Source organism: Triticum aestivum, chromosome 1D (assembly GCF_018294505.1).
Source record: "Triticum aestivum cultivar Chinese Spring chromosome 1D, IWGSC CS RefSeq v2.1, whole genome shotgun sequence".
NCBI lineage: Eukaryota > Viridiplantae > Streptophyta > Magnoliopsida > Poales > Poaceae > Triticum > Triticum aestivum.
In genome coordinates this window covers 437,253,676-437,277,655 of record NC_057796.1, presented here as the reverse complement: position 1 = coordinate 437,277,655, position 23,980 = coordinate 437,253,676, and positions in this window count along the sequence as shown.

Genomic DNA, 23,980 nt, shown 5'->3' with positions numbered 1-23,980 from the left:
CATGTGCTGTAGGCCTGATGGTAATTTTTCATAATTGTTCGAGATGGAGAAGTATCTGAACAATTCCCTCTACGCGGATTGCTCTTCGCGTGTCTACGACTATGACCGGCGGCCTCCGGGGGCTAGCATGCCGCCAAATCTTGCGTAGGCGGCCTCTCACAAGTCTGGAAGTGTTGTGGCGGGTGCAAACACCCGCCACGCGTCTCCGGGGTGTGCCCCCCTCACGGACGGCGCCGCCGCCGGCACCTGGAGGGGGGAAACGGACGTGTCGGTCTACACGAATGGGATCTTGCTGTGGGTCTGGCCTGGTGGTTGCTCCAAAGTGTTCCTATGGGTTGACCTAACACAACCGGGAGGAGAGGTCCACTGGTCAGAGCCTGTCCGTGCACAGTCAAAGGGCTAGATCCCGTGGTCAAACGCTAAAGGGTTAGGCGGGACGGCGGCCCTGGGGGGGGGGGGGGTAGGAATGCCACCGGAGAGTCGCACCGGGACCTCATACATGCGGGGGGGGGGGGGGGGTGTGGTGGCATGTCCGAAGAGGCGGCACGCGTCTCCGGGTTGTGCCCCCCCTCACGGACGGTGATGACACGGTAGTAGACGTTCTGTGGTAACGATGCGGCGTCAATATTATTAAATACTCGAAGCGCGATAAAATCATGAGTTTTTTACACGACATGGGCACATGTGTTGTAGGACTGATGGTAATTTTTCATAATTGTTCGTGATGGAGAAGTATCTGAACAATTCCCTCTACGCGGATTGCTCTTCGCGTGTCTACGACTGTGACCGGCGGCCTCCGGGGGGTAGCATGCTGCCAAATCTTGCGTAGGTGGCCTCTCACAAGTCTGGAAGTGTTTTGGCGGCTGCAAACGCCCTATGGCGGGTGTAAACGCCCGACACGCATCTCCGGGGTGTGCCCCCCTCGCGGACGGCGCCGCCGCCCGCACCTGGAGGGGGAAAACGGACGCGTCGGGTCTACATGGAGGGGATCTTGCTGTGGGTCTGGCCCAGATGTTGCTCCAAAGTGTTCCTATGGGCTGACCTAACACAACCGGGTGGAGAGGTCCACTAGTCAAAGCCCGTCCATGCAAAGTCAAAGGGCTAGATCCCGTGGTCAAACACTACAGGGTTAGGCGGGACGGGGGCCCTGGGGGGTAGCAATGCCACCGGAGCGTCGCACCGGGACCTCATACATGTGGCGTGGTGTGGTGGCATGTCCGAAGAGGCGGCACGCGTCTCCGGGTTGTGCCCCCCTCCTCACAGAGGACGATGACACGATAGTAGACGTTCTGCGGTAACGATGCGGCGTGAATATTATTAAATACTCAGAGCGCGATAAAATCAGGAGTTTTTTACACGACGTGGGCACATGTGTTGTAGGACTGATGGTTTTTTTTCATAACTGTTCGGGATAAAGAAGTATCTGAACAATTCCCTCTACGCGGATTGCTCTTCGCGTGTCTACGCCAGTGACCGGCGGCCTCCGGGGGCTAGCATGCCACCAAATCTTCCGTAGGCGACCTCTCACAAGTCTGGAAGTGTTGTCGCGAGTGCAAACACCCAGCACGCGTCTCCAGGGTGTGCCCCCCCTCACGGACGGCGCCGTCGCCGGCACCTAGAGAAGGGAAACGGACGCGTCGGGTCTACACGGAGAGGTCCACTGGTCAAAGCCCGTCCGTGCAAAGTCAAAGGGCTAGATCCCGTGGTCGAATGCTATAGGGTTAGGCGGGACGGGGGCCCTGTGTGTGTAGCAATGCCACCGGAGCGTCGCACCGGGACCTCATACATGCGTGGTGGTGTGGTGGCATGTCCGAAGAGGCGGCACGCGTCTCCGGGTTGTGCCCGCCTCACAGACGGCGATGACACGGTAGTAGACGTTCTGCGGTAACGATGCGGTGTGAATATTATTAAATACTCGGAACGCGATAAAATCATGAGTTTTTTACACGACGTGGGCACATGTGCTGTAGGACTGATGGTAATTTTTCATAATTGTTCGTGATGGAGAAGTATCTGAACTATTCCCTCTACGCGGATTGCTCTTCGCGTGTCTACGACTGTCGCCGGCGGCCTCTGGGGGCTAGTATGCCGCCACATCTTGTGTAGGCGGCCTCTCACAGGTCTGGAAGTTTTGTGGCTGGTGCAAACGCCCGGCACGCGTCGCCGGGGTGTGCCCCCCCTCACGGACGGCGCCGCCGCCGGCACCTGGAGGGGGAAAGTGTGACACCGCAAAATTTTGACCTTGTTTTGTTAATTAAAATTTTGCCAGGAGATTAAACTTTTCCATTTGTCTGGATTTATCTCTTGATTTCAGAACCTTTCTTTTCCTTAATATTGTGGAGTTTTACCTCAAGTGGAAACTTTCCAAAAGTATTATTGGACTTGTATACCCTCTCTATAGAACAATTCTTTATCAGTGGATTTATTTGGGCTTTATTCTTTCAAAATGATTTTTCATGAATTTGGGTCTCTGTTGCACTGCAACCATTTGATTAGTGCATTTAAAAATTTCACCAAAATTTGGGGATGTCATGTGATGTTTCCACATCACTTTTATGCAAAAATATCTTTTGGTCATTGGAGATTTTGAGCTCTACATCAACTTTTCAAATCTGGTCCAGTAGGTATTTTTGCACTACAACCTATTTAAATTTTCTTTTAAAAATTCTTCCAAGTGTTTGGAGATGTCAGTAGATGCATATAAATCAACTCTATGCTAAAACCCAGTGATGTTCTTTGAAATATTTGAGTGAATCATCCTCATCTTCATTCTGCTCCAGTTTGGTGATTTGTACTTCAACCCTAAATTATCTTGCTCCAGTAACCCTGAGCTTTTTCCTACTTTTTGACCACCCTGCAAAACCCTTAAGTCCAGGAGAGTGGACCCATTGGAGGATGTTAAGTGCTTGCAATAAGGCCTTTTTCTTTCTGTCCAAAACTGAAAGTTTGCAAAACTTACACTAGCAAGTTTCTGGTTTTGCCCAAATGAAATTGCCATCATCACCTACATCTAGGGAGACCCTGATCTGGAGTTTTTGGCCACTCCAAGAGTTGCCTAGATGCACTTAGCATTCTGTCGAACACTTGGTGTGCATGAGCAGTTTTGGCATGGTTATTAGTTTACAATGTGAACTTGATCCCCCGACCTAACCACCATGTGCATTAACCTCCTTGCTAGCTCTGACCTAAACCTGCTAATTGCCAGCCTCGCTCTAGCACACTAGGCTGCCCTGGCATTACGTCGAGCACGTCCTGTGCGTGCTCTGGGAGCGCCCAGAGCGCACGTTCTGCACGTGTGGGCGCCCGAGCCGCCGCGTCGCACGGCCGCCTCCCCGCGCCCTCTCTGGCCTCTCCCCACTCGCAGCCAACACTCCCGCCCCTTCCCTCGCCGCAGAGCCACCCTGGCGCCCTACAACGCCACCGTCAGGGCTCCCTTGGCGGCAGGCCGGCGTCGGCAGCGGGCTCTGCCATGGACGGCGCCGCCCAAACCACCCGCGCGCGCCAGATGCCCCCGTGAACAGCCCGAGCTCATCCACATGATCGTCGACACGCGCTCGTCGTCGCCATGACGCCCTGCAGCTACAGAACGGCGACTCGCCGTTGTTCTTATCCACCACCGCGGAACCAGCCTCGTCGCGCTATAAAAGGAGGCCCCCGAGCCCCTCCGAGCACTCAGACGACCCCGGGCCACCCCATAGCACCCCCACGGCCAGCATTCGACGGATGGTAGCCGTCTTCCTCGACTCCGGTCGGTTCGGCCGCCGCCACCTTCCGGTGCCATTCATCGCAACCAGACCCTCCCCCATGCATCCAACACCACCCTCCGTTTCCCCTCGACCTCACGGAGTCGCCCATCCTCTTAGCTTCGATCGAGAGCCACCACAGCCCAAACCCCCAATCATGCCCGAAACCTCCTCCGCCGCGGAGCTCGCCGCCGGCGACTCCCTTCACCCCCACGGCCCCCTCGACCACCGCGAGGAACGCCCTGGAGCCACGGATCCATCCCTGCCCTCCGGAGCCCGCGAGGAGCCGCCAATCGCCGGCGGCAATCGCCGGAGTCCCGCCTCCGTTCGGACAGAGTAAGAGGAGGGAGTAGCGGCTGGTCAAACCTGACAAGTGGGCCCGTTGGACCCACTGTCAGTGACCGAGCCCTCGCCGACGTGTGTTTTAAGTGGAAGCGTATATCCTCGAGTACGTATCCCCTACCCCGAAAGCGTATTCTGTATCGAAACGTTTTCTTTTTCTGGTTTTATTAAAAACAGAACTTTGACTGGCTATATCTTTTAAAATAAAACTCCAAATGAGTTGATTCTTTTTCCTACCTCTCTCAAATTTCATCTAGTTTATTTTAAGATTTATTTCAAAAATATTTGGGACAACTTTTGTACTGTTTTTGAAACGAATGTTATTTGAATATCTTTCAAAATAGGAAAATGGAGAGAGAAGAAAACTTTCAAAAAGTTTTGGAATGCACACTTCCTCTCCACAACCTGAAGGAAAGCATTCTGAACTCTGGCATAATATTTTTGTGAGGTGTTTTGGTAGGGCTACAACACCACGTGACTTGGAGCATACGTTATTTTTATGTGACGATAAAAATCATTCGCATGAGTGCACGATAGAGATTCTTTGCTGGTAGTAATGGACATGCTGATGATAGTAGTCATCCTCGTGAGCTTTTCATGCATACCGGAAGGAAGCCAGGAAAGTCTGTCTTGGGTAGACACGAGTTAGTCCCTAGTTCCTCGTCAAGACGAGTGTGTCCGGTATGGCATGGTGAGGTTTGATGGGTGGTGACTTTATCTGTTAATGGGAATATATTTGTCATATGGAGAATACTTGGACCTCCTGAGTCGGCCGTAGGTCGAGTCTTGTTCAGTAACCCCCATACTTGTTTCGTACCACCACTTGTCCCTACCACAGGTAGGGTACGGTTCAGTAAGTTGTCAACCCCGTCCTAGCACACACCGCACAGAGAGGCCATGGTGGAAGATACCGGAGGCCTCCGGTAGGCATGCCACCTGGTCCGGGGGCATGGGTGTCTCCGGTTGGGACCGAGAGGGGGGCACCCCTTAGAGCGCGCGATATAAATTTGATCCCATGCTACGTCGAGGTTGTAGCCTCCCCACTTAGACTTTTTGCTTGACAGGTGTCGTGGGTGATTCCAGACACCATTAAGTTAAGCTGGTGTGTGCAGGTCAGGAGTGTTTTCAATTAAAAGACCGTAGGCGGGATTAGTCCCAATGGACTAAATAAATCCGTTACTCGTGGGTAAAGAGTACACCCTCTGCAGAGGTTATATCTATTCGGATAGCCATGTCCATGGGTAAGGACTACAGTCTGAGATGGGTCTAGTGACGGTTTTCGGATGGAGAAACGGCTAAACTGGATCATAGTAATGGTATTCGGATGGAGAACGGCTAAACTACAACATAGTGACGGTCTTCGGATGGAGAAACGGATATACTAGAGCATTGATTATGACCTGTGTCATATAAGGATTATGTTTATTATTATTATGGACTAACCATTTATATTATTTGAATTATTAAGTATCCCTGGGACGGTTATACCTCCTGGATACTCACTGCGATTATTATTTATAAGCCCTTTATGTGGCGTCGCTCAGACGCCCGACTGCGGCATGCTTGTTATTTATTTATCCTTTATAAGCCCTTTATGTGGCGTCACTCAGACGCCTGACTGCGGCATGCTTGTTATTTATTTATCCTTTATAAGCCCTTTATGTGGTGTCGCTCAGACGCCCGACTGCGGCATGTTTGTCATTTCTTTATTATTTATAAGCCCTTTATGTGGCGCCGCTCAGACGCCCGACTGCGGCATGTTTGTCATTTCTTTATTATTTATAAGCCCTTTATGTGGCGTCGCTCAGACGCCCGACTGCGGCATGTTTGTCTTTTACTTATTATTCATAAGCCCTTTATGTGGTGTCGCTCAGACGCGCGACTGAGGCATGATTTATCTTATTATCCTTTCGAGGCATCGTTTCAGACACTCGATCGGTGCATTCTATTTCTACTCCCGTATTGCATATTCACATTTTACCTGCATGCGTGCATCATGAATTTTGTTTATTTCGTGACTGACGTTATGATCGTAGAATCTTTCGGAGCATGATTACCCACTATTATATTATACCCGTGTTCATAATGTTTGCGAGTACATTCAAAGTACTCACTGGCTTGTCCCTGGCTATTGTCCTGGCCAGATTTCTTACTTAGAGAGGAAAGTTGCGATGACAGCCCCGGAACCTACGCTACGATGATAGCAGCCTCGCGAAGATAGGAGTTATCCTGGTCAGCTGTTCTTGTGGGAAATGGAGTCCCATAGACGCAGATGAACCACAAACCGCTTCCGCCATCAACCACTAGAAACCAAGTGATGTACTCATAGGCCACAATGGTCTTGTACTACATATTTTGTACTTTGCTTGGAATTCCTGTATCAAGTTGGTGCCTCATCAGCTAACAGTAATCCTGGGGCTGGTGAGCACAAAGGCCATTTTCTGGGAAATTAATATCCCGAAAATCCGGTCCTGACAGACTTGGTATCAGAGCGAGGCTGACCATTGGCTAATCCTATCTTAGCCAGGTCAATAAACCTAGGTTAACCAACCCACCAGACCTTAACCCAACCCCGACCAAGCTTCTCGTGGAAGATAGCCACACAGTGACCCCGACGCTTTTGGCAGTCGGTGCCCAACCTATCAGCCTAGCCTGTCGATCCCGCGCCAGTGACCGACACCTAACATGTCTCATTCACAAGCGTGCGAAGGAAGACTCCGTCCCCTTTTTCTATAAGAAGGGCACGCTAGCCTCAACACAGCACAACACATCCTCTTTCCCCAAACCAAGCCACGATGCCTGGCCCCATTGTTCACAATGAGACCACAGCAACCAACCTTGGAGGTTTTGTGACCGTGCTCGCAAACCTCACCCGCCGTGCCTATGCATTAGAAGAGCCCCCAGAATATGTTGTATACCAAGGACTCATGAGCGGTGAGAGCCGTCAGTTCTGGGCCACTGTGCACATCTATGGTAGGGGCCTATCGCCAGAACGCCCCTACAGGTTCACTGGGAGGACAACTTCCTTTGAGCCACAAGCCATCCAGCTAGCAGCTCGAGAAGCTATAGTTCAACTCCGGCACTTGTCGCCCAGAGTTAACTGTCGCTCGTTCTACTACTACCCCAGTCGTGACAGGTATGGTAGGCCGCCCCAGGTTGCCAACGGAGATCATGAGACAGATCCTGCACTATTGCATCTGGTGCGCTATGTAAGCGCACTAGAGCAACTGTTCGATCAAATCACCCTTGATCTGATCGCAGCTCATGGAGAACTGGTTCACCGAGCCCCGGCGAGAGGAGAAGAGGAGCCCGACGCCGACAACCCAGTCGTGCTGTTCGGACACCCGATCGAGTCCTTGAGGTCTGCCCCAGCCATCGGCCAAAATACGTCGGTGTCCCCAGAAGTGCTTCGTCGCCTTTTGGGAACACGCTCCAACGGGATTGTGGCCAACAACCCCCGTAATGGTCATCATCGCTACCCCGACCCTGCAACCCCTCAACCTCATCCGGCTAATCCCGACGGTGAAACCCGTGGAGAAGCCTCGACGTCCGCAAGGCCAGCCCACTTAGACATTAACGAAGTAGACTAAGTCACTCGAGTAGTAACGAGCCTTAATATTTCTACACCTTGTAATCGTGTAAGCCTGCATCATCATTATTAAATGTTGTCTTCTTGTGCGTCCCTATTTTTTTAAATAGTAGCCATGCATATGTACGTTAGCGTACAGTTGCATTTTTAAATTTCGGGCGCAGCTACCAAAAACCACCCCGACGACACCCACAGTATGCGTCACATTTATGAGATATGAGTATCTGTGGCATTGACCCCGACCCATAGAACAGAACCAGTTACCCTTCACCACGGTAAATAACCCAGCCCCAATGCTATATAAAAGGCCACCTCATGACTTTGCCAAACACCCCTCACCTTGTGCACAACACGCATAGCCATTTATTTGCCATGCCGACCCCCAGTATTTACCTGAGAACTCCAGACGCAACCCCGGGCAGTTTTGTTAGATTATTGTGGGACTTTACCTGCAGTACCATGAGTGCCATCCATCCACCCCAGTACGAGTTGCTCAAATCGAGGATCACCCCATCCACCTCGAAATATTGGGCAGTGGTGCACATCCCTCCCGCAAACCCAAACCAAGACCCAACGGAAGTCTCCTTCGTGGGGAAATCCATGCCGACTCCGCATATGGCCATAGAAGCTGCTGCGTACGAAGCACTCGCCCGTCTTCGATTCGCGGTACCCTACGCCAGTGAACGAGGATATTATTATTTTCCGAGTCGTGCAGCACCCGGAGAAGTAGCATCTTTTCCCGGTGGGCGGATTGAGAGAGATCTGGTACTGGCCTACCTTGCCCAGTATGTTATCGCTCAGGAGCGTTTGACTCAGCGGGTAATGGGTTATCTCCAGAGCCTCACTGATTTAAATCCTCAGATCGCCTTTGGCAGACCACTGAGGCCTGACCAGGAGAGACGCGTTCATCGACTAGTCAACCCGCTTCCCCCGATAGAAGAAGAGTGCGCCCCTGTACCAGAGACGTTCGCTCGGGACCCTGTCCATTTGCCGTTTTCATTGTAAACGTCATAGCTATGTTTATTTGTGTGTTGCAGCTTATGATTGTACCCTAAGTTTGTGCTATGAGCAAACTCTTGGTTCCAACTAATGGGAGTATTCTTTTTTTTTTAAACAGCTTTTAACAAATCTCGACAACGAGATTTTTCTTAAGGGGGGTAGTGTTGTGACACCCCAAAATTTTGACCTTGTTTTGTTAATTAAAATTTTGCCAGGAGATTAAACTTTTCCATTTGTCTGGATTTATCTCTTGATTTCAGAACCTCTCTTTTCCTTAATATTGTTGAGTTTTACCTCAAGTGGAAACTTTCCAAAAGTATTATTGGACTTGTATACCCTCTCTATAAAACAATTCTTTATCAGTGGATTTATTTGGGCTTTATTCTTTCAAAATGTTTTTTCATGAATTTGGGTCTTTGTTGCACTGCAACCATTTGATTAATGCATTTAAAAATTTCCCCAAAATTTGGGGATGTCATGTGATGTTTCCACATCACTTTTATGAAAATATATCTTTTGGTCATTGGAGATTTTGAGCTCTACATCAACTTTTCAAATCTGGTCTAATAGGTATTTTTGCACTACAACCTATTTAAATTTTCTTTTAAAAATTCTTCCAAGTGTTTGGAGATGTCAGTAGATGCATATAAATCAACTCTATGCTAAAACCCAGTGATGTTCTTTGAAATATTTGAGTGAATCATCCTCATCTTCATTCTGCTCCACTTTGGTGATTTGTACTGCAACCCTAAATTATCTTGCTCCACTAACCCTGAGCTTTTTCCTACTTTTTGACCACCCTGCAAAACCCTTAAGTCCAGGAGAGTGGACCCATTGGAGGATGTTCAGTGCTTGCAATAAGGCCTTTTTCTTTCTGTCCAAAACTGAAAGGTTGCAAAACTAACACTAGCAAGTTTCTGGTTTTGCCCAAATGATCTTGCCATCATCACCTACATCTAGGGAGACCCTGATCTGGAGTTTTTGGTTACTCCAAGAGTTGCCTAGATGCACTTAGCATTCTGTCGAACACTTGGTGTGCATGAGCAGTTTTGGCATGGTTATTAGTTTACAGTGTGAACTTGATCCCCCGACCTAACCACCATGTCCATTAACCTCCTTGCTAGCTCTAACCTAAACCTGCTAATTGCCAGGCTCACTCTAGCACGCTAGGCTGCCCTGGCATTACGTCGAGCACGTCCCGTGTGTGCTCTGGGCGCGCCCAGAGCGCACGTTTTGCACGTGTGGGCGCCCGAGCCGCCGCGTCGCACGGCCGCCTCCCCGCGCCCGCTCTGGCCTCTCCCCACTCGCAGCCAAAACTCTCGCCCCTTCCCTCGCCGCAGAGCCACCCTGGCGCCCTACAGCGCCACCGTCAGGGCTCCCTTGGCGGCATGCCGGCGTCGGCAGCGGGCTCTGCCATGGACGGCGCTGCCCAAGCCACCCGCGCGCGCCAGATGCCCCCGTGAACAGCCCGAGCTCATACACATGCTCGTCGGCACGCGTTCGTCGCCGCCACGACGCCCTGCAGCTACAGAACGGCGACTCGCCGTCGTTCTTATCCACCACCGCGGAACCAGCCCCGGCGCGCTATAAAAGGAGGCCCCCGAGCCCCTCCGGGCACTCAGACGACCCCAGGCCACCCCCATAGCACCCCCACGGCCAGCATTCGACGGATGGTAGCCGTCTTTCTCGATCGACTCTGGTCGGTTCGGCCGCCGCCACCTTCCGGTGCCATTCATCGCAACCAGACCCTCCCCGTGCATCCAACACCACCCTCCGTTTCCCCTCGACCTCACGGAGTCGCCCATCCTCTTAGCTTCGATCGAGAGCCACCACAGCCCAAACCCCCAATCATGCCCGAAACCTCCTCCGCCGCGGAGCTCGCCACCGGCGACTCCCTTCACCCCCACGGCCCCCTCGACCACCGGGAGGAACACCCTGGAGCCACGGATCCATCCCTGCCCTCCAGAGCCCGCGAGGAGCCGCCAGTCGCCGGCGGCAATCGCCGGAGTCCTACCTCCGTTCGGACAGAGGAAGAGGAGGGAGTAGCGGCTGGTCAAACCTGACCAGTGGGCCCGCTGGACCCACTGTCAGTGACCCAGCCCCCGTCAACGTGTGTTTTAAGTGGAAGCGTATATCCTCGAGTACGTATCCCCTACCCCGAAAGCGTATACTGTATCGAAACGTTTTCTTTTTCTGGTTTTATTAAAAACAGAACTTTGACTGGCTATATCTTTTAAAAGAAAACTCCAAATGAGTTGATTCTTTTTCCTACCTCTCTCAAATTTCATCTAGTTTATTTTAAGATTTATTTCAAAAATATTTGGGACAACTTTTTGTACTGTTTTTGAAATGTATGTTATTTGAATATCTTTCAAAATAGGAAAATGGAGAGAGAAGAAAACTTTCAAAAAGTTTTGGAATGCACACTTCCTCTCCACAACCTGAAGGCAAGCGTTCTGAACTTTGGCATAATATTTTTGTGAGGTGTTTTGGTACGGCTACAACACCACGTGACTTGGATCATACGTTATTTTTATGTGACGATAAAAATCATTCGCATGAGTGCATGATAGAGATTCTTTGCTGGTAGTAATGGACATGCTGATGATAGTAGTCATCCTCGTGAGCTTTTCATGCATACCGGAAGGAAGCCGGGAAAGTCGCTGTCTTGGGTAGACACGAGTTGTCCCTAGTTCCTCGTCGAGACGAGTGTGTCCGGTATGGCATGGTGAGGTTTGATGGGTGGTGACTTTATCTGTTAATGGAAATATATTTGTCATATGGAGAATACTTGGACCTCCTGAGTCGGCCGTAGGTCGAGTCTTGTTCAGTAACCCCCATACTTGTTTCGTACTACCACTTGTCCCTGCCGCAGGTAGGGTACGGTTCAGTAAGTTGTCAACCCCGTCCTAGCACACACCGTACAGAGAGGCCATGGTGGAAGATACCGGAGGCCTCCGGTAGGCATGCCACCTGGTCCGGGGGCATGGGTGTTTCCGGTTGGGACCGAGAGGGGGGCACCCCTTAGAGCGCGCGATATAAATTTGATCCCATGCTACGTCGAGGTTGTAGCCTCCCCACTTAGAGTTTTGCTTGACAGGTGTCGTGGGTGATTCCAGACACCGGTAAGTTAAGCTGGTGTGTGCAGGTCAGGCGTGTTTTCAATTAAAAGGCCGTAGGCGGAATTAGTCCCGATGGACTAAATAAATCCGTTACTCGTGGGTAAAGAGTACACCCTCTGCAGAGGTTATATCTATTCGGATAGCCATGTCCATGGGTAAGGACTACAGTCTGAGATGGGTCTAGTGACGGTTTTCGGATGGAGAAACGGCTAAACTGGATCATAGTAACGGTATTCGGATGGAGAACGGCTAAACTAGAACATAGTGACGGTCTTCGGATGGAGAAACGGATATACTAGAACATTGATTATGACCTATGTCATATGAGGATTATGTTTATTATTATTATGGACTAACCATTTACATTATTTGAATTATTAAGTATCCCTGGGACGGTTATACCTCCTGGATACTCACTGCGATTATTATTTATAAGCCCTTTATGTGGCGTCGCTCAGACGCCCGACTACGGCATGCTTGTTATTTACTTATCCTTTATAAGCCCTTTATGTGGCGTCGCTCAGACGCCTGACTGCGGCATGCTTGTTATTTATTTATCCTTTATAAGCCCTTTATGTGGCGTCGCTCAGACGCCCGACTGCGGCATGTTTGTCATTTCTTTGTTATTTATAAGCCCTTTATGTGGCGTCGCTCAGACGCCCGACTGCGGCATGTTTGTCATTTCTTTATTATTTATAAGCCCTTTATGTGGCGTCGCTCAGACGCCCGACTGCGGCATGTTTGTCTTTTACTTATTATTCATAAGCCCTTTATGTGGTGTCGCTCAGACGCGCGACTGAGGCATGATTTATCTTATTATCCTTTCGAGGCGTCGCTTCAGACACTCGATCGGTGCATTCTATTTCTACTCCCGTATTGCATATTCACATTTTACCTGCATGCGTGCATCATGAATTTTTTTATTTCGTGACTGACGTTATGATCGTAGAATCTTTTGGAGCATGATTACCCACTATTATATTATACCCGTGTTCATAATGTTTGCGAGTACATTCAAAGTACTCACTAGCTTGTCCCTGGCTATTGTCTTGGCCAGATTTCTTACTTAGAGAGGAACATTGCGATGACAGCCCCGGAACCTACGCTACGATGATAGCAGCCTCGCGAAGATAGGAGTTATCCTGGTCAGCTGTTCTTGTGGGAAATGGAGTCCCATAGACGCAGATGAACCACAAACCGCTTCCGCCATCAACCACTAGAAACCAAGTGATGTACTCATAGGCCACAATGGTCTTGTACTACATATTTTGTACTTTTCTTGGAATTCCTGTATCAAGTTGGTGCCTCATCAGCTAACAGTAATCCTGGGGCTGGTGAGCACAAAGGCCATTTTCTGGGAAATTAATATCCCGAAAATCCGGTCCTGACAGAAACGGACGCGTCGGGTCTACACGGAGGGGATCTTGCTATGCGTCTTGCCCGGATGTTGCTCCAAAGTGTTCCTATAGTCTGACCTAACACAACCGGGTGGAGAGGTCCACTGGTCAAAGCCCGTCCGTGCAAAGTCAAAGGGCTAGATCCCATGGTCAAACGCTACAGGGTTAGGCGGGACGGGGCCCCTGGGGGGTAGCAATGCCACCGAAGCGTCGCACCGGATTGCTCTTCGCGTGTCTACGACTGTGACCGGCGGCCTCCGGGGGCTAGCATGCCGCCAAATCTTGCGTAGGCGGCCTCTCACAAGTCTGGAAGTGTTGTGGCGGGTGCAAACGCCCTGTGGCGGGTGCAAACGCCCGCCACGCGTCTCCGGGGTGTGCCCTCCCGCACGGACGGCGCCGCCGCCAGCACCTGGAGGGGGGAAACGGACGCGTCGGGTCTACATGGAGGGTATCTTGCTGTGGGTCTGGCCCAGATGTTGCTCCAAAGTGTTCCTATGGGCTGACCTAACACAACCGGGTGGAGAGGTCCACTGGTCAAAGCCCGTCCGGGCAAAGTCAAAGGGCTAGATCCCGTGGTCAAACGCTACAGGGTTAGGCGGGACGGGGGCCCTGGGGGGAGGGTAGCAATGCCACCGGAGCGTCGCATCGGGACCTCATACATGCGAGGTGGTGTGGTGGCATGTCCGAAGAGGCGGCACGCGTCTCCTGGTTGTGCCCCCCCTCACGGACGACAATGACACGGTCGTAGACGTTCTGCGGTAACGATGCGGCGTGAATATTATTAAATACTCGGAGCGCGATAAAATCATGAGTTTTTTACACGACGTGGGCACATGTGTTGTAGGACTGATGGTAAATTTTCATAATGTTTCGAGATGAAGAAGTATCTGAACAATTCCCTCTATGCATATTGCTCTTCTCGTGTCTACGACTGTGGCCGGCGGCCTCCGGGGGCTAGCATGCCGCTAAATCTTGCGTAGGCGGCCTCTCACAAGTCTGGAAGTGCTGTGGCGGGTGCAAACGCCCGACACGCGTCTCCGGGGTGTGCCCCCCCTCACGGACGGCGCCACCGCCAGCACCTGGAGGGGGGAAACGGACGCGTCGGGTCGACACGGAGGGGATCTTGCTGTGGGTCTGGCCCGGATGTTGCTCCAAAGTGTTCCTATGGGCTGACCTAACACAACCGGGTGGAGAGTTCCACTGGTCAAAGCCCGTCCGTGAAAAGTCAACGGGCTAGATCCCGTGGTCAAACGCTACAGGGTTAGGCGGGACGGGGGCCCTGGGGGGAGGGTAGCAATGCCACCGGAGCGTCGCATCGGGACCTCATACATGCGGGGTGGTGTGGTGGCATGTCCGAAGAGGCGGCACGCGTCTCTGGGTTGTGCCCCCCCTCACGGACGACGATGACACGGTAGTAGACGTTCTGCGGTAACGATGCGGCGTGAATATTATTAAATACTCGGAGTGCGATAAAATCATGAGTTTTTTACACGACGTGGGCACATGTGTTGTAGGACTGATGGTAATTTTTCATAATTTTTCGTGATGGAGAAGTATCTGAACAGTCCCCTCTACGCGGATTACTCTTCGCGTGTCTACGACTATGGCCGGCGGCCTCCGGGGGTTAGCATGCCTCCAAATCTTGCGTAGGCGGCCTCTCAAAAGTCTGGAAGTGTTGTGGCGGGTGCAAACGCCAGGCACGCGTCTCCGGGGTGTGCCCCCCTCACGAACGGCGCCGCCGCCGGCACCTGGAGGGGGGAAACGGACGCGTCGGGTCTACACGGAGGGTATCTTGCTATGCGTCTGGCCCGGATGTTGCTCCAAAGTGTTCCTATGGGCTGACCTAACACAACCGGGTGGAGAGGTCCACTGGTCAAAGCCCATCCGTGCAAAGTCAAAGGGCTAGATCCTGTGGTCAAACGCTACAGGGTTAGGCGGGACGTGGGCCCTGGGGAGGGTAGCAATGCCACCGGAGCGTCGCACCGGGACCGAATACATGCGGGGTGGTGCGGCGGCATGTCCGAAGAGGCGGCACGCGTCTCCGGGTTGTGCCCCCCCCCTCACGGACGGCGATGACACGGTAGTAGATGTTCCGCGGTAACGATGCGGCGTGGATATTATAAAATACTTGGAGCGTGATAAAATTATGAGTTTTTTACACGACGTGGGCACATGTGCTGTAGGACTGATGGTAATTTTTCATAATTGTTCGTGATGGAGAAGTATCTGAACAATTCCCTCTACGTGGATTGCTCTTCGTGTGTCTACGAATGTGACCGGCGGCCTCCGGGGGCTAGCATGCCACCAAATCTTGCGTAGGCGGCCTCTCACAAGTCTGGAAGTGTTGTGGCGGGTGCAAACGCCCGGCACGCGTCTCCGGGGTGTGCCCCCCTCACGGACGGCGCCGCCGCCGGCACCTGGAGGGGGGAAACGGACGCGTCGGGTCTACACGGAGGGGACATAGCTGTGGGTCTCGCCCGGATGTTGCTCCAAAGTGTTCCTATGGGCTAACCTAACACAACCGGGTGGATAGGTCCACTGCTCAAAGCCCGTCCGTGCAAAGTCAAAGGGCTAGATCCCGTGGTCAAATGCTACAGGGTTAGGCGGGACGGGGGCCCTGGGGGGGGGTAGCAATGCCACCCGAGCATCGCACCGGGCCCTCATACATGCGGGGTGGTGTGGTGGCATGTCCGAAGAGGCAGCACGCGTCTCCGGGTTGTGGTCTCCCTCACGGACGGCGCCGCCGCCGGCACCTAGAGGGTGGAAACGGACGCGTCGGGTCTACACGGAGGGGATCTTGCTGTGGGTCTGGCCCGGATGTTGCTCCAAAGTGTTCCTATGGGCTGACCTAAAACAACTGGGTGGATAGGTCCACTGCTCAAAGCCCGTTCGTGCAAAGTCAAAGGGCTAGATCCCGTGGTCAAACGCTACGGGGTTAGGCGGGACGGGGGGCCTGGGGGGTAGCAATGCCACTGGAGCGTCGCACTGGGACCTCATACATGCCGTACGGTGTGGTGGCATGTCCGGAGAGGCGGCATGCGTCTCCGGGGTTTGGCCCCCTCCAACTGACGGCGGCACTGCCTTGGCCACACCCTCCGTGTCGACCGTTTCCCCCCTCCGTGACACGGCGATAGCGACGTTCGTAACGGGGGGCAATCGATATACCATCGGGGTATGTTTTTTTAGATAAGGCATAATTATCTTATGCAAAAACAAAAACTAAAATAAAGTAAAAATAACAAAATAAAGTAAAAATAAAACGGAAAGTTAAATAAATGTATGACTACGGCAAGGCCGTCGGCATATCTGTGCGCACACGGAGGTGCAGTCCCACGGATCGATGACGTGGCATGGCACACGGATCGATGACTTGGCAGAGGGGCATGGGTCAGGTCTATGCCGACGGCTATGCCGTAGGCATACCTCCACCATAGATATGCCGACGGCCGCCGTTACCTCCCGTCGGTGTAGTTTCAACGCTGTCAAACGGTCAGCGCTGACCGGGTAGGTGGGCCCGGGCTATGCCGACGGGCCCCGTAGGCGTATCTCGAGCGGTCCTGACGGCCTCGTCTATGCCGACGGCCCCGTCGGCATAGATGGATGTATGCCGACGGCTTTTCTATGCCTACGGCCTGTCCTTGGCCGTCGGCATAGGTCCATCTATGCCGACGGGGGCCGTCGGCATAGATGAGGCCATCGGCGTAAGCAGTTATTCTGGTAGTGCTTGGCGCAGATGACTAGATTTTGCAGATTGCATCTCTGATGTGTAAAGTACAACCATGTACTCCTTGGATGCAAGATACAACATTGGTTGTTTTTGTTCAGTGGAGAGTGCGACATGATTGATGATGTGTGTAGCACGATTGCGACAGTACCCTCCATGTCCATCTATTTTCATGTTTATGGAAATTATACTGATGTGATGGTTGTTGGCTCTAATTGGGATTGAGGGGCTTAACCTGTCAGCAGTATCATACTTGGAAGTACCACAAAAATGCATGTTTCATCGTATCTGCCAGCGGCTCCGTTTATGCTATTCACGACATATTGTTGATTTATCTCTGTTTTGCTTTTGCCCAGAATTACAGCAAAATCAGCAAACTGCCCACGACCTTGTAAAGAAACTGCCCATGATACCTGAAGAATATGAATCAGACAGGGCAGATGGCTACATATAATGGTCTTACTTACTGATGTTCAGTACATTTTCACTCTTCACTATGTGAAATAAGCAGAAAAGAGTGAAACTGATTATTACAAACTGAAATATTTCTACATATTTTAAATACAACTTTGACAGTAGTTCGCATTTTTTGGAGCCGTTCGTTTGTCTCGATCTAACGTCGCATACATACGTAGTACTCGAAAGTACGCGGATGAAAGTACTCGAAAGTATTCGAAAGTACTATTAGTCTAGGGGCATTTTTGTCCTAGGAAATATATGACAAGGTGGGGCCCTCTCGTCCAATGCAAAACCGCCGCCCGTCTCCTCCAATGCAAAACCGCCACCCCTCTCGTCCAATGCAAAGCCGCAACCGTGGTCCTTCCCCTCTTCCATCACCATTACAACTGCGGCAATCTCCTAGCTTATCCTCCTTCTCGCGGCCGCAACTTTGCTCTTCTCATCTTCCACATCCACCCCCTCTTCCATCCACGCAAGATCCTCGATGGAGCAGCAGATCGAGCACATCGGCGGCGGCGAGAACGCCGACTTCATGCAGATCGCCGGCGGCGAGAACACCGACTTCATGGAGATCACCGGCGGCGACCAGATCAAGATGGCCAGGTTGACGGAGATCCGTTCTTGGTTTCACAACATATTGCAGATGAATTGGATGGCAATGGCCACTTTGAAGCAAATGAAGAGGAGGGAGAGGGCAAAGCTTTCCCCCCACCCGCACAACCGATGCACGAGGTCGAGATCCTCCTCTGGGCGATGGAGCAGGCCGATTCGTCCAGCCCGTGGACCAAGCGGAGGTGGTGGGCGTTCAGATCCAGGGTAGAGCATCCACTGGATCAGGAACCCACGATGCACGAGGTGCCGTTGCAGATTGTGGAGCCTCCAACCGAGTCGGAGATGGCTCCGAAGCGCAAGAGGAGGAGGACAGTGGTCGCGACATCGCTTCCCCGCCGTTCTCCACGCTTCCCTCACCGCTCTCCTCGTCTGTTTAGGGTAATATTGCTGAATTTCATTCATCATTACTTGCCACTTGCTTAATTTGATTCTCTGCAATATGTTCTTGCTACCTGTGTACTTGAATCCGTAGCCGCTGGATGGCAGCTTAGTTTGATCGACGAGGCTGGAATGAGTCTGGGCATATAGCATTGCTATGTTTACTTGCTATGTTTTGATGTGCTGGAGTGGTATCCATGATAGGAAATTTTGTCTGTCACCTCAAGAGTTGTGTTCAAAATTACGTGATGCAATCTGTGTAAATTGAACTTGCAATATTTAGGCTGCAATAAGTGCCTCCAGACAAGTTCAGTACACAATTTTAGAGTGATAGACTCTGGGTTGACACTGAAATATGTCAATACTGCAAGTTCAGTAGATAGCTGTAGGCTTTGAAATATTTCAGTACTGACCGGTTCACACTGAAATATTTGAGTAGTGCAATTGCAGTACACACGGGTACACACTAAAATATCTCAGTAGTGCAATGCAATTTCAGTACACACGGGTAGACACTGAAATATTTCAGTACTGCAGTTTCAGTACATGCACACAACCCCTGAAATATTTCGGTGTAGCAGTTTCAATACACGCGCGTAGCCACTGAAATATTTCTAGGGTGCTGTTTCAGTACAAGCACGTAGCCGCTGAAATATTTCGGTGGTGCACTTTCACTACACGTAGATACCCACTGAAAGATTTCAGTGGTTCACTTTCAGTACACGCACGTACCAGCTGAAATATTTCAGTGGTGCTGTTTCAGTACACGCATGTAGCAACTGAAATATTTCAGTGGTGCTATTTTAGTACACACACACGTAGCCACTAAAATATTTCAGTAATGCACTTTCAGTATAGAGATGTAAACACTGAAATATTTCAGTAGTGCCCTGTCGGTGATCTTGCATCAAAATATTTAGGGCTTCCTAATGATTCAACAAAAAAAATAGACATAAGCAGTGAAATAATTTTAGTAGGGATGTTGGCTTACTCATATTGCCGTGCTATACAACCTTTTGCTTCACTTCCTGTAAGTGCTTCTTGCATGTGCTATGGCCTACATGCTGTTTACTCTCATCACAGTAGTTATTTTGCATCTTGCAAAGGTCTTATTAATTCAACATTGACTTCTATGAACTCTGTATTCAAATTCGTATCCTCCTACAGTTGTTGTGACAGATTTCCTTGGCATCTACATATTACCGCACTGTCATTTTTCCAATACCAACTGTATTCAATCTGAAACTTTCAGTTACTTATATGCTACAAGTGGAATCATGGATAGGTTGCTGAAGATGCTGCGCCTCACAATAAAAGTCCCTTGCTCAACCTCAACATCAGAAGTTGTTTTGCATTTCTAGTTGTCTCAGTATTTCATGTGATGTATTTGAATACCAGAAGTTGTTATGCATTACAAGTTCAATCTGATAATCATAGTACCTGCAGTCTGTGTGGTATCTATTTTGTATGTGTGGGATCAAAATCTAATAGAGTTCTGATTCCTGTTTTCATGGCCTTGATGCTAAGTTAAGTACATGCTGGTCAGAGTGATCGGAGGGAAGGGTTGTCAGGACCCCGATTCCAAGTCACACCGATCTAGCCGGTAACACCTCATATCACTTTGCGGCCTCACGCACGGTATTCCCACGGGTGTCGCCTTACCATGGCCCGGGACCGTTTGCGTCTTTTGGCTCACGTATATGATAGTGTCGCTAGCATCCATATGACAGAGAACCCGGGCCGACACGACTAGTCGTGAACCCAAAGTGGCACTAACTTACGGGGACATGCATACATGAATCAACATCGAGCATGTCAGGCAGCAGCGCGCGAATCCGGGCTGTAGCCCTGGGCTAACAGGACTGCGGTGAACCGGGCTGTAGCAGGCTAGGCAGGACTCCGGATGTCACCGCGTGACATTTCCCCGAAGGGACAGACACAGGAACGAAGTGAATCACATGCCGGCCAGTCAAGTGTTCCGGAGCAGTAGTGCTGGGCTAGCAGGACTCCGGTGAACCGGGCTGTAGCGGACTACTATGGCTCATGGAAGCACAAGACTACATTTCCCCATAAGAGAGGCTACCAAGGATAAACAACTAGGTTGTTGGATCCCACACATACCAAGCATTTCAATCATACACACAATATGCTCGATATGTGCAAATACAACATGGCATCACAACAAGACTCTACGACTCAGAGTATTTATTCATTAGGCTCCGAAGAGCCAGATATTACAAACATGGGTCTCATGACCCAACATTCAGAGCATACAAGCAACAAGCACATGCGGAAGCTTAACTTGTCTGAGTACAGACAACTACAAATGAAAAAGGCTGAGAAGCCTGACTATCTACCAGATCCTGCCGAGGGCACAAGATCGTAGCTGAGGTAACAAGCTAAACGTCGAAGTCCACACGGAACTACTAGCGAGACTGACGTCTCTCTGCAAAACATAAAATAAGCAAACGTGAGTACAAATGTACCCAGCAAGACTTAGATCGGAACTATCTACATATGCATCGGTATCAACAAAAGGGGGTAGTGGAGTTTAACTGCAGCAAGCCAGCTTTGACTCGGTGGCTATCCTGAACTACGACTGCAAGTAACTCTTTTGAGGTGGCGCACACGAGTCCACTAATTCACCATATCAATACTCCACTATGGATCCGCTCCCGTCTCCCTACGAGAACGCCATCCATAGCACTCACGCTTATCTTGCGCATTTTAGGGTATCCACTTTCACTTGTCTATGAACTGTTGTAGGCAACCCAGAAGTCCATTTCCGCGGACACGGCTATTCGAATAGATCATATTAACCCTGCAGGGGTGTACTTCGTCACACACGCTCTCGCCACTTACCACCATGTACACGTCGTGTACCTCGGCAACCTTCAAGCGGAAGCCTGGCGAGGGAGTCGGCCATGACCTGACTAACCACACAAGTCTCTCGTCCAGGTTTATCGCCTATTCAGGTTCCATCCGCAAGGAGATCCAGCCGGGGTGTCACTCGCGGCCCCAAACGATGTGTGCAGGGTTCCCAAGCCCACCTCGACGGATGGATCTACGCTTGGTACACCGTGCCACGGTGCCTAGTCTGTCCCAAGCCCACCTGTACCGGGTACCACTTGGTAGACTACTAACACTACCTACAAACACCAGAAACTAGTTGCAACTCCTGGACAGAGATCAGGTTGATTAATAAGTCGAGAGAGCTTGGAGCGCCCGGAGCCCAATGTGTGGTAGTAACTGTTCATGGATCACAAACACAGAACTCAGTTCCTGAATACGGTTTCAATGAGACAACCCACCATGTACTCCTACATGGCCTCTCACCGCTACCTTTACCAAATCGTGTTCACACACTTAGCTCTCACACAGTAGGACATGTTCACAACTCTCCAATTCATTCCCGATGAATCAGACCCGACACAACTCTAAGCAATAGCAGGCATGACAAACAAGCATGAATGAGTAGGCACATCAGGGCTCAAACAACTCCTACTCATGCTAGTGGGTTTCATCTATTTACTGTGGCAATGACAGGTCATGCAGAGGAAAGGGGTTCAACTACCGCAGCATGTAACAGTTGAATCGTTGTTGTCCTAATTTAGTAAAAGAGAGCAGGAGCGAGAGAGTGGGATTGTATCGGAATGAACAAGGGGGGTTTTGCTTGCCTGACACTTCCGAAGATAGCATTGAGTCTTCATTAGTGTCAACGATCACAACGCCGGAACATCATCTACCGAGAGGGGACAAATACCGGCAACAGAGAAGAAATACAATCAATGCAATGCACAATATGATGCATGATCATGACATGGCAATATGAATGTGTTTTGAGCTAATGCAACTAGCAACATATTAAATGGAGTTGGTTTGAATCCAAGTTTCAAATTCAAACTCCATATGTGGAAATTCAAATGCCATTTACATGATTTGTCCTAAACAGCAAGGTTGAGTTGCTCTAACATGCATGAAACCAGTGCAGTGGATAGATTGGATTTTTCTGATCATTTTTCATATATAATTTGTTTCATTTGGAGCTACGGTTGAATTTCTATGAATTTTAGAAGTTTAGGGCATTTTCTGGAATTTCTGAATTGTTTTTAATCCAGAAAATGATTTTCTACGTCAGCCTGACGTCAGTGTGATGTCAGCAGGTCAACTGACCCTGTCTAGGTCAAACCTGACGTGGGGGTCCTACCTGTCATTGACACGGTGGCTAAACAGGGATTAATTAAACCTAACAAAACTAATTAGCAGGCACTAGGGCCCACTGTCAGTGACTCTAGGTGATTAATTAGGCGCTAATGACGGTGGCACGTCATCATCGCTGGACTCTGGCCGGCGTTGACCATTCCGCACGGCGGAGCTGCAGCTAGGCGGCGCTAGGGGCTGCGGTTAGGTACGGTGCGACCACCAGGAGGGAGCCCATGCTCGTCCGCATCCAACGGAGTAGGCAGCAGCGGCTGGGGTGCACTATACTCGCCGGAGACGAGCTCGCGGCGGCGGCCGAAGCTCGGGTGAGCTCGGGCGGTGGCTGTAGGGCACATGGGAAGGATCTGGTGGTGGCTACGGCTCCTGGAGAGGTGAGGAGGATGACGACGCGTGCGGGAGCGGCTGGTTCGGGCTCTGGCCACGGCGGCGCCATGGCCGGCGACACGGAGCTCTCGGCTCGGGTGGCTAGGCTGGCTAGAGGAGGGGATTGACTGCGGGGAGAGGGGGGAAACGCTCGGGGGCTCACAGCGGTGCCGTAGGGATGTCCAGCGTGCTCGGGGAAGCCCTGTGGACGACGAATCGGCGGCGACGATCTCCGGTGCCCGACGGTGAACACGACGATGCCGGCGACGTTTTCGGGGCTTCTGGCGTTGGGAGGCTCGGTGAGGAGGAAGAGAGGAACGAGGCGGAGCTCGTGGGCAGCTCCAGGGGCGTGGGAGAGGTGGTGGCCATGGCTACGGCGAGCGGCGGCGGCGAACGCGCTCGGTGGTGCTGCGGGAGAGAGCAGAGGAGGGGGAGGGGGTCCAGGGAGAGAGCGAGGGTGTCGAGAGGGAGTGCGTGGCACTCGGGGCTGGCTCCAGAAGCGGCGGAAGCAGGAGGTGGCTCGGGCGCGTGCCCGCGCGCGGTGGCCACACGCCTCGCGTCCTTCTGGCGCGAGGTGGGAGACGGTGGCAGCTCTGGTGGGCTGGGCCAGGTAAGTGGGCCGCCAGGTAGGTTTGGGGCCAGGTAGGTTTCCTGTTGCCTTTATTTTTCTTTCTATTTTCTATTTCTTTTGCTCTGTTTTGATTTAGTAATAATACTAAACCATTTCATAAAATCCTGGAAATAATTATGGGTGACTTCTGAATTATTCCAGTGACCCTTAACAATTTCCAACATTTTTGGAGCATCTGAAAATATAGATTATAGCCAATCAATTTAATTCAAAGACCATAAATGCCTTGGAAAAATGTGCATGACCTCTGGTAAAGGTTTTAACCTTTTTGCATAAATAATGAACATTTTTGAAGGGCATTTTGGGTTTAATGAAAATATTTTTATTTTGAACCTAGTTGAATTCAATTGGTGCTAGGGTTTGGTCATCCCCAATTCAAATTCATTTGAATTAAACATGA